The following is a 16539-nucleotide window of genomic DNA, read 5'->3' as shown; positions in this document are numbered from 1 at the left end:
AAAAAACGCTCTCCGAGTTACTTAGAAACAGAGCCCCACAATCAACAGAAGCATCGCTGCTGAGACTTCGTGAGCCAGCAATGCTGAAGCACAACATCTGAACTTGTCTGAGTTACAATGAGGTATTGAGGGCAGCAAGCTGTCTGTCTCCAAGATGAATCATACACAGAGGTAGCAATAACTCCTAATACTGCTCATAGGTGTTCGCCTGGTAGGCTTTCATTCTTCCTCATCTGAAGAAAACAAAGGCTAAATTACAACCAAATCAACACAGCTGAAAGAGAATGTAGTAGAACAAGTGAGACCTGATACCAATGAAGCCTTCTTCAACAGTTGTGCTCAGAACCATTTCAACAGCAAGCTGCAAGAACGCTGTTGTTCCTGCAGAAGACTGAACAGTGAAGAGGAATCATGTGTGGAAGCCTGCAAAGCCCCGGAAGAGCCTGCTCCTCCAAAACTTCTCGTTATTAAACACTTTCAAACAACCCCACCCCATCTCTGCTATTGTTGTCAGAAAGGGAATTCCAAACAGAACAATTATTTCCACCACATTTTTCTGTTGGAAGAAGAAAAATTGCAATACTGCACAGCAGAAACACAATTTTGCAGTTCATCCAGTAACACAAGCCGCCTTCCTAAAGAAAAAAGCATTAACATGCCTTGAGCTCGTTGTGCAGCAGCATGAAGGTATTTTTAGCTACAAACATTTGAAGGCAGCAGTATGGTAGAAGTCTCCTAGGTTGAAGCCAGCCGTGGGAGGTTAATCTCTCTGCACCCTGGAGAGGGCAGTTCATTAAAGAGGCTGTTCAGAGCAGAAGGAAACAATTCACCCGCTCCCTGAAGAAATCCCTCTTCCCACGACTTGCACACAAGGCAGCTCCTCTGAACTCTCCACCACCCCACATCTCGTCCCAATTTGCACCACTTTCTTTGGAACAGCACCATCTCCAAGCTGTGTTACGAAGGATGCTCTCCTTCCAGATACCTATCACAATTAGCAAACCTAATTCAATGCTGTCTTCAAGGCACAACACACAGGATGAAAAACAGCTCAAAGTCAACCCAAACATCCAAAAAAGAAAAAAAAAAAAAAAGAAAAAAAGGAGAGAGCAGGACAACAGCCTGGCTTCACAATGTTTTAGTTACAATGAACACTTTTTCATGACTTCTGATATCAGCTGTCAGACCAAACCCAAGTGCAAATAAGTCAACCTTAAAATATTCTCAAAGTGAAGCTTTGGAATCAAACGCTCCCTCTGCCACTAAAGCTGCTCTGCCCTTCTGGTGCTAATGAACTACTGTTTAACCCAGAACTCAGGTGAAGGAGCCCATTCAGTGGTTTCACAAAGGTAACTTAGTCACCACATGTATTAGTTTATAGCTACAGCTGCACTCACATCGCAATTCATCAACAACCCTTCAGGACCACACCTTTAGAAAAACACACCTCAAAGTTCTGCCGAGATAACTGCCTGGGACCTGGGGAGAAGTCAGAAAACATCAGCTGTCTCCAAGTTAGCCATCATACACACCCGTTTCTATACAAACTATAGGGTCATGCGGGGTTTTTGTTTGCTTTAAACAAGTTAAGCAAAGTGCTCCGCTATGCTCGGTCAATACAACACCCCTTTGATGTGAACCACCATACACCTCTACTTCATTCCTAAACAAGTCTGTTCCTATGACGTTGGAAATATCTAGTCAACATCACCTCAAAAAGCTCCCTCCTAATATTTTCTTATGCTATTACCCATTTTAATACTTAACTCTCAAATAAATTACCTCCCAATTATAAAGTATTTGGTACAGAACACTTGATTTTCAGGTAGCTGAAGTTATGCAAAAATGAAATATAATTCAAATAAACCTACAAATTACGGAGAGTTGGTGTCCACCTTCCAGGACGTGTTCCAGGCCAGGTTGGATGGGCCTTGAGGTCAGATCCAGTGGGAGGTGTCCCTGCCCACGGTGGGGAGGTTGGGACTGGATGGGCTTTAAGGTCCCTTCCAACCCAAACCATTCTACAATTCTATGATTATTTCAAGCAAGTCCGACCGTGCCACCCGATAGCTGAGATGCTGGCATTGTCAGAACGCAGATTATATTACTGAAAAAGAGGAAAAACGCAAGAAGTCTACGAGAGACACAAAAGTCCTCACTACAGCCATGCCATTTTCCAGCGTTTTATTAAAATTAGATTGGCCTTTGAGTATGAATCACATCTGCTTCTTGTAAACAGCAAAAGAGCACCAACATCATACAGTGAGAGATGAAGAAATACACAAGGGGAAAGAGGTGAGTAACATCTATTAACAAGGTTACTCCACACGCACAGCACACACCGCACTGGGCTTGTACACCTCAAAAAATAGTTAAATTTCTCATAGCTCACAGTTTGCACGGAAGGCAAGCAAAATTGTACTAAAATATGGTGTGTAGGTATAAGAAAAATAAAGCTTGATCCAGCCCTGCTTCCACTCCTCAGCCCTGCCTCCTCCGAATGCTTTAAATAGGATGTTATCACTACTTGTTTATATGCCACTGCAGGAAAAAAACGCTCTGTTTCTTAATACTGCATTACAGAACAAAATGTTACTCAATTCCTTCTGTAAAGCACCAAGAAATAACTGTGAGACCATCAGCATCTGAAAGCATCCACGTGCTGGAGTAATCCGGCCTTACGTAACTGACAATCGGTGTCCAACCACGAAGGGCAGGCCAGAACAGGCCAACGCATAAACTGTCTTTAAGACCAAAGACCAAACTAAAAATTCATTTTGAAGAGTTAGGGAGGCAAGTGGAAGTCCTGTCTCTATGTTACCATTTCAGGTTTCTGCCATCAAAGTACACAGACAGAAGAGAATCCCATGAGGTTGATTTTCTCTCCTCTGGCTCATCCTGTCAAAGCAAAACCGAATCATTTGCTAACTGATAAGTGCAGTTCGAACTGATGCCGCCGTGGTTTTTCCCTCGGCAGCTGGAAGGCAAGTTCTTCCAAGGTTTCCACAAGCCATGGCCACAGTACCCAGCGTGCAGTGTAACACAGAGGCAGGAGCTAAAGCCCTAAATCTCCTCTCCATCAGGATGTCCTGCTACCTGCAGCTGTAAAATCAGCTCCTCACCACCAGCTGCAGTGGGCATAACGCTCACATCTTCATGATTGACTCATGAGTGACTGTAAATCAGATGGAAACGTGGGCACAGGTCAGAAGAACAGCAGCCACAGCGTTAGGCAGGAATGGACAAGGTGGCCAAATATGAGGGCTGCAAAACAGACCCCCAAACGCAGACAGGCAAAAAAGATAACTAAAATCCATCCTCATCGTCTTCTATCTGATTTTAGCCAAAAGGAAACGTATTTTTCCTTATAAGCATGATGAACTGCTGGGGTACTGCTCTGTTAGACAAAGCTCGCTGTTCCACGGCACAAGGCTTGGGGTGAGGAGAAGCCGTTTGCTCAGCTGCAGTCATCGCAATAAAGACACAAACATTCTTATGAAAAGCAAGTCAACTTTTTATGCACAGATAAGGAAAACAAATGTTTCATTGCTGTGTTTCAAGCGTTTGAAAGCTTAAACTGAACCACAGGAAAGAGCGCTACTAGTCAGGCTATTACAGCAAATAAAATGAAAATGGAAAATGAAGTCTAACAAACATTAAATTTCAGTAAATACGCATCAATTCCACAACCACTGTAATACGTACACAGTTCTTATGACAAAACTTGTGAAGAACAGAAAAGCACCCTTGGTAACTCTGAATATTAAGCTGAGGTACCACAGGCATCTTACAGTTTATATAAATGAAGTGCCTCCCACAAATAATCATGGTTCCTTCAGTGCAAACTGCAGCGTGATTAACAGAGGTCCATTATAAAGGCAATGCATAACCCAGCTCCTGCGAGTAGTCACTGCCACATCGGACTGCGTTTCTATGGCAACCAGGGAGGAAAATATAAAGCAAATTACAGTTAAATGAAAATTATTCTCCATGACAATATATGTTAATGCAGGAGCATTTGCGGGGCCATTCTGGATAAAATGTTTACATTCACACATGTGTTTACAAAAATAAATAAAAGGCAGGCTCTACCAGCTAATGGATCATCCAAAGATAGGGAGCATAGTCCTTTTTTTTTTTTTTTTCAAGTTTTAACATATTCAGAATAAAATTCTTCATGCTAACAGTGTGGAAAACAAACCCCCTTAACAAAGGTGTTTGCACACTCACAGTACACATTCTTTAAAAAACAGTGTTTCAGGAGATCTATTACGTAGGTTTTTTCATGTTGTGATCTTTTAATTTTTCTGGCTGCAAACAAAGAGCACATTTATACCTCCTCATCCCAGGAGAACGTGTTTTAAACGAGAGCCTAAGTCACTCAGAATATTTATAGGGATCTGACTGAAACAGGAATAGTGACTTATTTTAATCAGCTATAACTTACTTATTGAAAACTGAAAAGTGTTTTATACCTTAGAGTTTGTGGCAGTGACTCTCCAGCTCGGAGAATCCTAGATCTCATCACAGTGCAAAAGCAGCTCAAGTCAATGAGAACCCCCTGTCAGATGTTTTTACAAAAGCCTGCAATTACGCCTTTAAAAGGTTATCCTGCTTTCCCACCATGACCACTTAGCCAAAAAAACAGTCCTTTTTTTCAGGGAATATCTCTGAGGTTTTAAATATCTCCTGAACCATGAGAGAAGTTAATTGGAATGAGGCTCCTGCAAGAGGCAGCCACTTATTTATTTCTTTAACTCCCTTGGCTTGCACCCCAAAGAAAAGCCCAAAGAAGGAAAGTAGGTTATAAACTGACTTACAGTCTCTTCGCCACTCTGAAGCGCCACGTTTTAAGAACGGTTTAAAATACTGCATTGGAAACCAGCCCCCCTCTCAGCCGCGTTTCACGGTTCCCCCTGCCAAGTTCCTTTCCCATGGAAATGGTCTGCCTGTTCTGCGAGTCACACAGGTGCAGGTTTCTTAGGAAGACCCAGAAAGAGCACAAGGCACTTTTTGAACTCGTTTCAGTGAGCTGGGAAACACAGAAGACTCCATTCACTCCACTGGCACATCTGAACTCACTCCGTACGCGCTCCCACTGACCTCTGCATCTGTCTCTTGCCTCCACCTACAGAACAATACTTGAATCATGAGGATCATAACTTTTTATGACAGTGGGTAAACTGCAATATTCTCCACAAGTTCACTCCACCCTGCACATAAAACTGCTCATAGGTTCAACCATAAAGCAAGCTACCGTCTTTGAAGTTCGACATGAAGCCCTGCACACATTATAAAGCTGATGTGAAGAAATGCAGCGTATTAACATTTTACGTAACCACACTCATGGAAAGCATCATTCGTTAAACATTTGGCGCGACTGTTGACAAAAACAAGTTAGGTCAGAAAGTATCTGGGTAACAAAACCCTTGGCCGGTGAGCTCAGGTTACCTACAAACACCAAATTCACACACCACCACACGTATTCCAGTCATGCTCCACTTTCCCTGTGGATCACTTGCTGCAGAGCCCACAGTAGCATTACCATTATCATTTCAGCTGATTTAGTCATTGAGCTCAGCAAAACCACGGCTCCCTCCATAGCAATACGCAGGCCATCTCCATACAATGCAACAAAAACAGCTATGAATCTTAATCTAAAGCAAAAAAATCTGCAAATCACTACAGCAGCAGTTGCTGGGTTCCTTTTAAAACCTCCACTAATCGCCACAATGGAGTTTCTACCGAAGCTCCTGCTGCAGCCGTGGAGAGGGTAAATGTTGTTTTCACAAAAGAACTTCTAAAAGCAGAGGCCGAGTGTCCGCAACAGCCAGTATTTGTATTCTCCACATGAATCAGGTTGCGTGTGCGTGTATGTGCACACACCACCCCCAGCAGTCTTCAAGCAGATGAATCCTACCAGGACAAGGTACCTTTCCCAGTGCCAGAGCTACCAGGACAGGTACCCCCCTTTCCACTAATGCCACCACATCCTTTTGTGGAGAAGTGGCAAAATGCATCCCTGTTAGAAAAGCCATTTTCTCTGTAAATGTGAGGAAACGCATGCTAAAGTGAAGTAAAATTGTAGAGAAAATGATGCAGTTTGCAGCATTCATGCCCCAGCAAACAGCAGGAGGTGCACGGGAAAGCCAGGCTGCGAGGCAATACTGAGCCTGCAACACTGCCAGCAGACCTCCTGTGCACCCTTCTCTATTGCAAGCTCCATCAAGTGAATCAGCAGCAGATGGAGAAGATAGCAGCTCTGCAGAGACTATCGGAAGGGTTCTTGCAGATCTCAATTACCTGCACTGCTCCCTCAGAGTGAATTCTGCCTACAACCACCACTGGTAACGTCATGGAAAAGAACTCATCGTTCACACAGAGGCCCAATCCATAAAACAGGAGATACAAAAAGCTGATCTGACCAGAGACAGTAGGTGCTGAGGGTGATGCAGAGGAGGTAATGAGGCATTAGTGATAAGCAGAGGCGCACAACTGCAGACCCAATCCTGCCAGCACCCCAAACCCTCATCCTTGGCAGAAGTCTCCATGCCCTTAGATCCTTCACCTCTCTGTTTTCAAGTGCTTTCCTGCCACCACGCAAAAACAAGGCCCAGATCTCAAGAGGGAGATGAAGATGCAGGATGATCTCAGAGAAAAGCAGGAACAGACAGGAGGGAAGATCAAAAGGCAGACAGGCTAAAATTAGAGAGAAGAATCCTAGATGAGGAGGACCAAGGCAAGTGCAGAGAGCCGAGCAGAACATCCATCAGATGAGGCTCTGGGAAAGTGAGGAACAGAGGCAAGAGAGAAGAAATATTACAGTGGGTGAAGTAGAGGAAACCAGCAGACAGAGCAGACCACAGAAGTAAGTTCAGCATTCTACGACAACAACCTGTAGCCTTCTAACTAAGGATCACTACTCGGCACACCAGGAAAAAGCCACAAAGCTGACTTCCCACCTGATCTCATCTCCCCTAGATGAGGACTAACTCACAGGCAATTCAGCTCTCGCCACAGAACAAGTTTAACAGCCCGGCACTGGTACTGATAACAGGGGAAGGCCATTTACTTCCCCACCACAGCCCACAACAGAGAGCAGCTCGGAGCAATGCAGAACACCCCACATGCTGGTGAGAAAGCCAGAAGCCTTCTGGGCTGCTTGCAAAGTGGAGCACAGGAAACAGATCAGAGACCAGGACAGCCATGGCAAAGAACCCCAACGTGCACCAAGAGACAGACTACCGCAGAGAAGGAAACAAGAGTAGGTACAGCAGTTATCGGCTACCTTAATTCTCAAACGTAGCACATTCTCACATCTCCTTTCTGAGCTGGTAGGACAAGAAACAGCATGAGTTGGAGTAAAATGGTCAACGTTCAAGAACAGGTTCTCATATTCAAACCTGGCTAGCACAGTCTGCTGAGAAAGGTAAAGTTTAACACACAAAGCAACACAGGCTCACTCATAACAGACCCACGATCTCATTCGGATAAAGCTATCTGCCTGTGCCTCGCTGCAAGATGAAACCGAGGAGACAGCTAGCTATGGAAGGCAGCTAAACACTGTAACCAGAGCACCAGCTTGCCCACTGGTATTTAAACAACCATAGCACTGCCACGAGCAGGATGTTTGCTTCCCACCCCCCGCCTTTCCCCCCGCACCTACCTCTATCTTTTCCCAGCATCCGCACGGCTAATCTCATTCAGCTATCTAAAGATATAACTATAGCAGTTCTTCATAAATAAGCTTACATCTTCAGTCTGTCCAAGACCTGACGCAACGGCAGAACGACAGTCGGTGCAACAAGCGCTGTGTGTTGTTACGATAACGTTGACATTTCACAATCTGCAACAGCCACCATCCTGCACAACGTGGAAAACACCAGACCGAAAGTGTAAAGTCTACCCAAAAGATTACTCCTTTTCATAGGACACAGTCACTGCCGCAGCCAGCAGAGTATTGGATCTGTTGCCTCCTCCCTGTAGGAGGAAGCTACCAGGAGGCCCTTCCAGACGGAGAACTTCTTTAGAACTTTATCTTGGCTCCTCCCAGACCTAACCAGCCTGCAGAAAACCCAGCTACTTACTAGTAATTTGGAGCTCCTGGTACAACTTGTTTACACAGAGCAGGTCATAGGATAGGCTGGAAGGTGTAAGCAGGATATAGTTTTTATGGCTCTGAACTTCTGCCCAGATAAGCTGATAAGGCTCTGTGCGCAGGGGGAGGGGAGCACTTCCATGTGTGCTGTATTTAAAACAAAGATGCACCATGAACTGCAGTCGAGCATTTTATACCGAACAATGAAGCTTCCATTCGCCTTATTTTCCTTTAAAGCTATTTAATGTATTTTTTCAAGGCGTTCCTAATTACAGATACTCTCATTTCATATGGAGACATTCAGAGCAGCTCAGTAGTTCCCAAACCCGGCTCTGCAGCCTCCTGCTGCACAGGCTGTCAAGCCTTCAGGGAGCGGCTGCCTCTGGATCATGGTGAATTTTTTAAAGGGTAACATCTCCCTTCTTTGCCATGCTGTGACACAATTTCAGCAGCTTTATGCTGCTCTAAAGGTAAATTTTAGACCTTTTCTATACTGCAAATCTTCCAGTCTCTTATAAAAAAATAGAGCCAGCTTCCCTTAGCATTTGCTCCCCCTTCCTCCCCAATCACCCACAGCCATTTGACCACCTGCCAACACCACTGTCCTCAGCTGTGGACCTGAAGCCCTCCAAGGGCCACCTTAATCTTCTCAGAGCAAACCCAACGCAATGCAAGAGGAAAGGAGATGCTTTCTCACTGTTCAAATGCATAAGAACCTCCATTCCACGAGTCTACAGCTGAGGCAAAGCTTCTTTTACACATACTAAAAAGTTTTCTACCCTTTCTATTTTCAAGGTCTGTAAACTGTTGCTAAAGAAGAAGCAGGCTTGCCCTTTAGTCGCATATGCACCCAGCACCTGCATGAGCCCTCTTGCACCAAAGAGGAGAATTAATATTTCAGTGTTTCCATAAAATGTTGTAACCTCTGGTTTACTACCACAAACGCAATATACAATCGATAGCTCGCTCCTGCCACTGCACCGATTTAGAGTGGAAGATCTATTTTAAAAATACTAATCGGATAAGTTTGGTTTTCTTAGAGACAGAGGAAGAAAGGCTGCCTACAGATTTTGAGAGGATAAATAATTCAACGCATGAATGCCAAGGGCAGCACTGTACACATCCATATGGCAGGGACAATGCAGACGGTAATGTATGCTTCACATCACTACCCTGACAGTGCCTTCAACCCTGACCTAGAAAAAAACATCACTTTCTTCTGGCTACAGCAGCAAATTCACTCACAGTCATTGCTACCCCACAACACTAAGGACTACTGCACCCTTGGTTTTTACTTTGGGGTGGTCTCTCCTAAACCCTCAGTCTTCACAGACTGCAATTTCAGCCTTTGTTCACTACACTGTGAGTGGAACAACTTAACCACACCATGCACTCAACAAAATGAAAACCGCCTAAGCGAGACAGGTTTCAGAAGTCCTCTTCAGGAGCTCACGCTTTCTCACTACCAACAAAACTGAAAGGGGTAGGAAAGCCCAGGAGGGATCTTCATACATGAGCTCTGGCAAGAGCCACAAAGAGAGCAGGTGCAGAGGGAATGGGGACAACCAGCACCCATCCCAAGCCGCTGCACGGGTGCTGCAGAGCTGCAGGACTCCCGCACCGCACTCAACCAACACCAGACCACATAGAACACTACGACACCACCAGGGAAGCCTCCCTTTCTCTCCTCCATGACCCTCACAGCCAGTAACCCTGCGCTTGTAGTTGTTTCACACTCCCAAAACCAACTGTATAGACACCGCCCTGCCCCACTGTCCTATTTTGTTGGCGATCTGATTATTTCTCTACATTCTACAGTCTGGGGAAAACATTAAAGAACCAAGAGGAAGAATTCTGGAGCCCAAAACACTCGATATAATTAACTGCACCTTCTAACAGGATTATTTCCTTTCCTGACCCCAATTACTCCTTCAGTTTATTAAAGAGAACTCATATACACAGAAATGTTAACACCCTAAAGAGTCACATAAACAGAAAAAAGTCCGAGGGCACCATTATAAACAGAGTTAATGGAACTCAGTGATTGGAAATGGATCTTGAAAGCTGTCAGATCAAAGCAAGATCTTTTTCGTGTAAGGACTGCATTACCCTCAGAGCCACAGAGCTAATACCATCTATAAAAATATTTTGCTCAAGTAAGTTAAGAACAGCAGCGTTTCATCTGTCAAAAGGTGCTAGGCTTTTATGGGATTAGCCATTCCACATCCAGCATAAAAATTAGAACAGATTTTTAAAAGCCCTCAGCTCAGCTGATGGAGAATACGCAGACCAACGTGTGTGCCTGCCTTCTTCACACACACTACATGCTGAACAGATTTTTCTCTGCTATTAGCATTTAAGCTTCTTTCTCTCTCTCTTTTTTTTTTTATACTCTTGTAAAGGATTACAAATTGGCATCACCTCCAACCAGCCACAGACCAAGCTGCTACCACCACCCAGGCTCAGGCAAATTAAGATTTTTAAATACCCAACAGCTGCACGAGAAAAATACACCAGAAAACACCAGTTCTCACACGGGAAAGCTTGGAAATTCCAGGTACAGTCCAATACACTGAAAAAAAAAACCCCAGCCTCCCGACCACAGGCGCCGACAGCTCCTTGCCCCCCTCCACAGCAGGCCACCACAGACAGCATTTTGCCCAAGTACACTTGATTAAGGCTCTGGCTGCACAAAACCATCCTGTTTCAGATGCCTGTGATTTCAAATAATTGACTACACAAGCTTTCCTCTAACATTTATGTATTTTTTATGCCCATGCATCAGCAGCATACAAATTACACAACACTTGGCTGAGAATCCCAGCGCTCTGCACCCTCGGAAAAAGCAGCTCCGTGTCGCTCATCTCTCTCGCAGGGAAAAGAAAATATTTAAAGGCTGCATACAAATCATTCCTGTAAAGTGTCGTGCAGACTGGTTTAAATTAGATAGGGTAAAAATATATGCGAGTTTATCACGAAACACTAAAATCTTTGCTATGGAGATACCAATTTCTCTCCACAGCCTTTTACAACTGAAATACATTCAATTCTCACTGGCGATGGAGGCAGCAGATGAAGCACCTTTACTAGAGTCTCCTCAAGGAAAGAGGATTAGAATAACAACCACCAGGTAAATATTTGCGAGCATTATTTCCTTTGCTGTGCTGAAAAGCAGTAATACCTGTCACTACTTGCTATGTATCTACCATCATTAAATCTTAATGCCGAGGAAGAATTTCAATCCATAAGGTAGACTGTCAAGCCTGAAATTCAGGTACTCGGCTCGGCAGGAGGAAGAGGGGCTCCAACCTCCTAAGCAAGCAGGCACTCGGTAATTTTACCAAATGTAATTACCCAGCTCCGGTCCTGTGTATTTCCTTCCCTCCGAGTAGGATTTCTTCACCACGTAATTAGAGCGTCCCAGTTAAGACTCAAGTCACCAATGAACATATTTTCCCCAAAACAAAACCACACGCACGCTTATAGAAGATTCAAGCACTGTTTCAAAGAAACACTGCCGCTTCCTCACGGTAACTTAAAGCTCTTCTTAGTGTTTGCCGTAGTCGCTGCACAGATCTAAAACCAACTGAAACCAACCCGCCACCGTGGGAGCCCCCAGCATCCTGGTTTTATTCCCCTACTTGAGCCACTTCACTGTTACAAAGTGCTGCCTTCTTCTAACATATAGAAAAGCAGGAGGTAATAAAAAAAAACCTTAGTACTTCAAACACATGTCCAAAAGCCACAACATAAAGACAGAGAATATAGATTAAACGCTGTAAAGATACACTTGTCAGGAGCCTGGCTTTGAAGTATCTGCAGGAAACACTGTCATCACGCAGCCATGTTGCAATTACACAGTTAAAATAATCACCACCAGTTGTAAGCAGTCCATCTGGTTTACTGAAAAGGGAACACTGCTGGTACAGTATTGATTAACACGACTAGTCTTCGCTGACCCTAGAGAAATACATTGTCTGCTCTACTGAGCAGTGGCAGAACGCGGCACGACGCTGCGATACGCTTGGTTTTGTTTAGAAACATTTTTTGGGACTTAGTCAGTTAAAACGTAAGTAGGAAATAAAATAACCTTAACAGGTTGCTCGCCACACACAAAGGAAAAAATGAAGGCCAGTGCTTTGCTGAAGGTCTTTTGGGGTTTGTTTTTTGACTTTTCATCCCCCATCCAAAACCAACATTCATCTTGGACAATCTGTATGTTTGAGTCTCAGAAAATGCTATTATAGCATCACAAAAACAAAAAGCAGCAAGTAAAATAAAAAAAAAAAAAAAGGCAATTTACCCTGAACCACGTTTTTATGAAATGGAGACACGGGCAAGAGTTCATTTTTAAAAGAAGAAGCAGAACTGAACAGTAAAACCAATTGTGAAACACTAAACCTTACATCTCCAGTTTCCAGGCTGTCACAGCCGCTAACATTTGCATGACCAGGGCTCCTACAATCGCTATGTAGAACAGAAATACGCAATAAAAAAAGCTAGGAACCGATCAAGCTGGAGGACAGAAACTGAAGGCTTGTACGGGCTCCAAACTCGAGCGCGTTGTTCGCTGCACGGGCAACTCAGCTTGCTGCAAATTTCACAGAGCAAACCCTTCGCACTTACTCAGACAAGTCTGGAGGTGATGCAAGTCCCAGCTAGCCTAATAATACAGGTTCACAGCAAACTCCACCAGAGCACAAACCGCCCTTTTCCAAGGAGGACACAGACAGGATGTGCCCTGGCACGTTTTACACCTTCCTGCGCTACCTTCTTTAGGACGAGTTCTCCTAGAACCAGAGACCCGGAGCATCTCTGCATGACAAAGGCTGAGCCCCACAAACCCCAGAGGCAGCTAAACCAGAGCAGACACTTGGACGGACACAGTGGCGCAAAGGCTCTGCTGTTGGGACAGACACGGGAAGGCCGTGAGGGGAACTGTGCTCTGCGAGGAGCTCAACCAGAGTCCCCAGTGTGCACCCACAACCCCACAGAGTGCGAGATTCCACCAACGGAGCGCTTCCCATGGATAGAAAACAGGTCACGTGGCTTCAGCAGCCACATTTCACAGGCAGAACAAAACAAGGTGCCCAAGAGTTTCCCTGCTGAGACAGAGGAGCCACTGTAGGGCTCACCCCACGGAGCATTTTAAACCCTTCCACCGCACGCCACCACAATCATTTAAAACCGCTCCAATATGCACCTTTAATCTGCCAGTAAATGTATTTTGTAACCACGCCAATTTTTTCTTTTTCAGTTAATCAAGTCAAATATTTAATTCCTGGTAGAGCACACACAAAAGAATGCATCGATGCTATTAGGAAACATGCGAGAATTAATCTCCTTTTCCCTCTTCATGACTCCGTTGAGTGTTTTTCACCCCAGAAAAAGAAAATAATTGGAGTGGTTACAAAAAACTGTTCCATTTTATGAACAAACCAGAAAAAAAAATTACATTTCACTCCAAGTTCCTTACATTCATACAGATTGCAGCACTTCTAGAAAGAACACAGCCACTACTAAGCCTTACATTCGTGAGATGTTTTCAGCTAACTATCTCTGCCCACACAGGGGGAAAAAAAAATTCACCAAAATGGTCTATACCCAATTTCAGAAGCGATCTCAGGAGGGAATTTTGCTTCAAGAGCTGCCTGGAATTTGTTCTCTGCCTATAGGGCCATGTCCCCAGTGGCAAGAGAGTACTTTGTGTACAAAACCAGGAGGGGGGGAGGAACCCTTTCCTGCAACTGGATATCAAAACAGACCTCCAAGCTTAGAGTAGAAGCCAATCCATAAACACACCGACTCTTGTGCCTCAATGAAGAGGCCGATTTTCATTCCGCACGCACAGCCCCTCACAGGACAGCTGCTCTCTCTGGGAAAGGGCAGAGGGCATCAAGGGCTCAGCTCATCCTGGCTCCTTCCGAGGCGAGGGGAGGGGGAGAGCAGCGATTTGCCTTTCTAAACACGCAATCAATCTACCGGACTGGGGGAGGTTAATTCTGGACTGCAGAAGTGCAGCTGTTTCGGGTTGGGATTCTTTTTTTTTTCCCCCCACTCTTTGCTAAGGGGCAAAGGTGTCGAGCAGCTCCTCCCCAGCACACAAAGGCTCCTCCAAGGAGAAAAATACCAAGCAATTTAAAGATTAAACTAGAAAATAAATAAATAAGCAGGGATCGGCCAGGCTGGCTGGCAGCAGCTCGGTTCAGCTCCATCCTCTGCGCACACACTCGCAGGGCTAACGCCTACCCAGGGATGATGAAATGGGAAACGGAAATTACCATTTCAGACAACTTTTGGTATTGTTCCTCCTAGCTCAGCACACACCCCAAAACGTGGGCTGCCCGCCCTCGTGTCCCCCCGAAAAGCCAGGGTGGATGGGGGGGGACAACACACACTGCGGCCTCAACCCCAGAGCCACTGTTTCTCCCACCCCATAACACACCCCACAAAATCCACTATTCCCTGGGCTCTCTCTGGGGCTCCACCACGGATCCCCTCAAACCCTCCTCACCCTGACCATCGCCCCCAAACCCTCCTCACCTTGGTCAGCTTCCCAAACCCTCCTTACCCTGATTAGCCCCCCTCAAACCCTCCTAACCTCGGTCGCCACCCCCCAACCCCCCTGGTCAGCCCCCTCAAGCCCTTCTCATCCCAAACAGCTCTCCCTCAAACTCTCCTTTTCCCCCTTAGCCCCCCAACAGCTTTTTCTCACTCCCAACACCTCCTCAATTCCTCCTCCCTCCACCAAAACCCAACATCCTCCTCTCACCCTCCATACGGGGCTTTCTTCTCCCACATCCCTTCCCGTTCCCGATGCCTCCCGCCCCGTTCCCGGTGTCCCCCTGCTCCCCCCTCCCCGTTCCCGGTGTCCCGTCGTACTTTCTCCCACCCCCGTTCCCAGTACTCCCTCTGCCCCCTCCCCGTATTCCCCTCTCCCCACCGCTCCCGGTGACCCCTCTATCCTCTCCGCCGCCAACGCTGCCTCTCTTCCCCCCGGCGCTGTTTCCTCTTCTCCCACACCCGTTCCCGGTGCCCCCTCTGCTCTCCCCCCCCGGTTCCCGATGCCCCCCTGACCCTCTCTCCCCACCGTGATATCCTCTTTCTCCCCGTCTCCTCCCCCGCACCGTTCCCTCTTCTGCTCTTCCTTTCTCCCCGTTCCCGGTGCCCCCCCCCCCCCCCGCTCTTCCCCCCTTCTCATCCCCGTTCCCTCCTCTGCTCCCCTCCCACCCCCCCAGTGTCCCCCTCCTTCCCTTTCTCCCGTTCCGGGTGCCCCCTCTGCTTTCCCTTCCCCCCACTCCCGGTGCCCAGCTGCCGGTATTACCCCCCCCAGCTCCCCTCCACCGTTCCCGGTGCTACTCAGCTGCCCCCTCCGCTTTCCCCGCCTCTATTCTCTCCTCCCCCTCCCCCCCATCCCCGTTCCCGGTATTCCCCCCACCTTTCCCGGTTCCCCTCGCCGCTCTTCCTCCCCCCCCATCCCCGGTGCCCAGCTCCCGGTGTTCCCCTCGAGCTCCACCCCCCCCGTTCCTAATGCTGCTCAGCTGCCCCCCCCTCCTCCTCCTCCAGCTCCCGGTGCCCTATGTGCTTTCCCCCCCGCGCCGCCCTTACCGTCGCTGCGGGCTCAGCGGGCCGAGGGCAGCCTCGCGGGGGAGCGAGGCCTGCAGCTCCGCCGGCCCCGCTGCATAGAGGAGGGGGGAGCGCTAGCGGAGGGGCCGCGGGCAGTGGCGGCGGTGCCTCCCGGCCGCGCACTCCATGGCCCCGCGGTCGGGCCCGGCTCGGCTCGCAGCGCTGCCGCCCGTTCGGCCGCAGATGAGACGCCGTCGCTCATTGGCCGGGCGCGTCGCGGCTCGCCATTGGCCGGAGGGGGGGGAGGTGGGAAACGCGGCGGCGCAGCGCCCCGCCCACCGCGCGGGGCACGACGGGAGAAGCCGCCATTGGCTCACGCGTTCGGCAGCGCAGAGCCGTTTCCGGGATGGCCGGTACTTCCGGTGCAGGCGACGCTTCCGGGGTCTGCGGTGCTTCCGGGGTGGGCGCCGCTCCCCCCCCGCCCTGACCGTATGTGTGGCTCAGTCTGCGCCCGCCCGAGGGATGTCCCCACCCCATCTCGGCCCCGTGTCCTGCCCGAACCCGCTGGTGCTCGAACCCGTTGGTATCAGAAACGGTGTGGCCAGCAGGCCCAGGAAGGTGATTCCGCCCCTGGACTCGGCACTGGTGGGGCCGCACCTCGAATCCCTCGTTCAGTTCTGGCCCCTCACTATAAGAAGGATGTTGAGGCTCTGGAGCGGGTCCAGAGAAGAGCAACGAAGCCGGGGAAGGGGCTGGAGAACAAGAGGAGCAGCTGAGGGACCTGGGGCTGCTTAGCCTGGAGAAGAGGAAGGTGAGGGGAGACCTTATTGCTCTCTACAACTGCCTGAAAGGAGGGTGTAGAGAGGAGGGAGCTG

At 47.7% G+C, this 16539-nt stretch overlaps 1 protein-coding gene across 1 annotated transcript in view; it reads right to left on the bottom strand.

Annotated features, from left to right (window-relative positions):
* Window positions 1-15920, bottom strand: part of ANKRD11 (ankyrin repeat domain containing 11) — a 155785-nt gene extending 139865 nt beyond the window's left edge. The window contains exon 1 of the mRNA XM_054078529.1: window positions 15707-15920. The gene's annotated coding sequence lies outside the window, so the exon portion shown is untranslated. The remainder of the gene's footprint in view (window positions 1-15706) is intronic.
* Window positions 15921-16539: the final 619 nt, after the last annotated feature.

The sequence above is a fragment of the Cuculus canorus genome, chromosome 13 (assembly GCF_017976375.1).
Source record: "Cuculus canorus isolate bCucCan1 chromosome 13, bCucCan1.pri, whole genome shotgun sequence".
NCBI lineage: Eukaryota > Metazoa > Chordata > Aves > Cuculiformes > Cuculidae > Cuculus > Cuculus canorus.
This window is presented reverse-complemented; position numbering and strand designations above follow the sequence as displayed.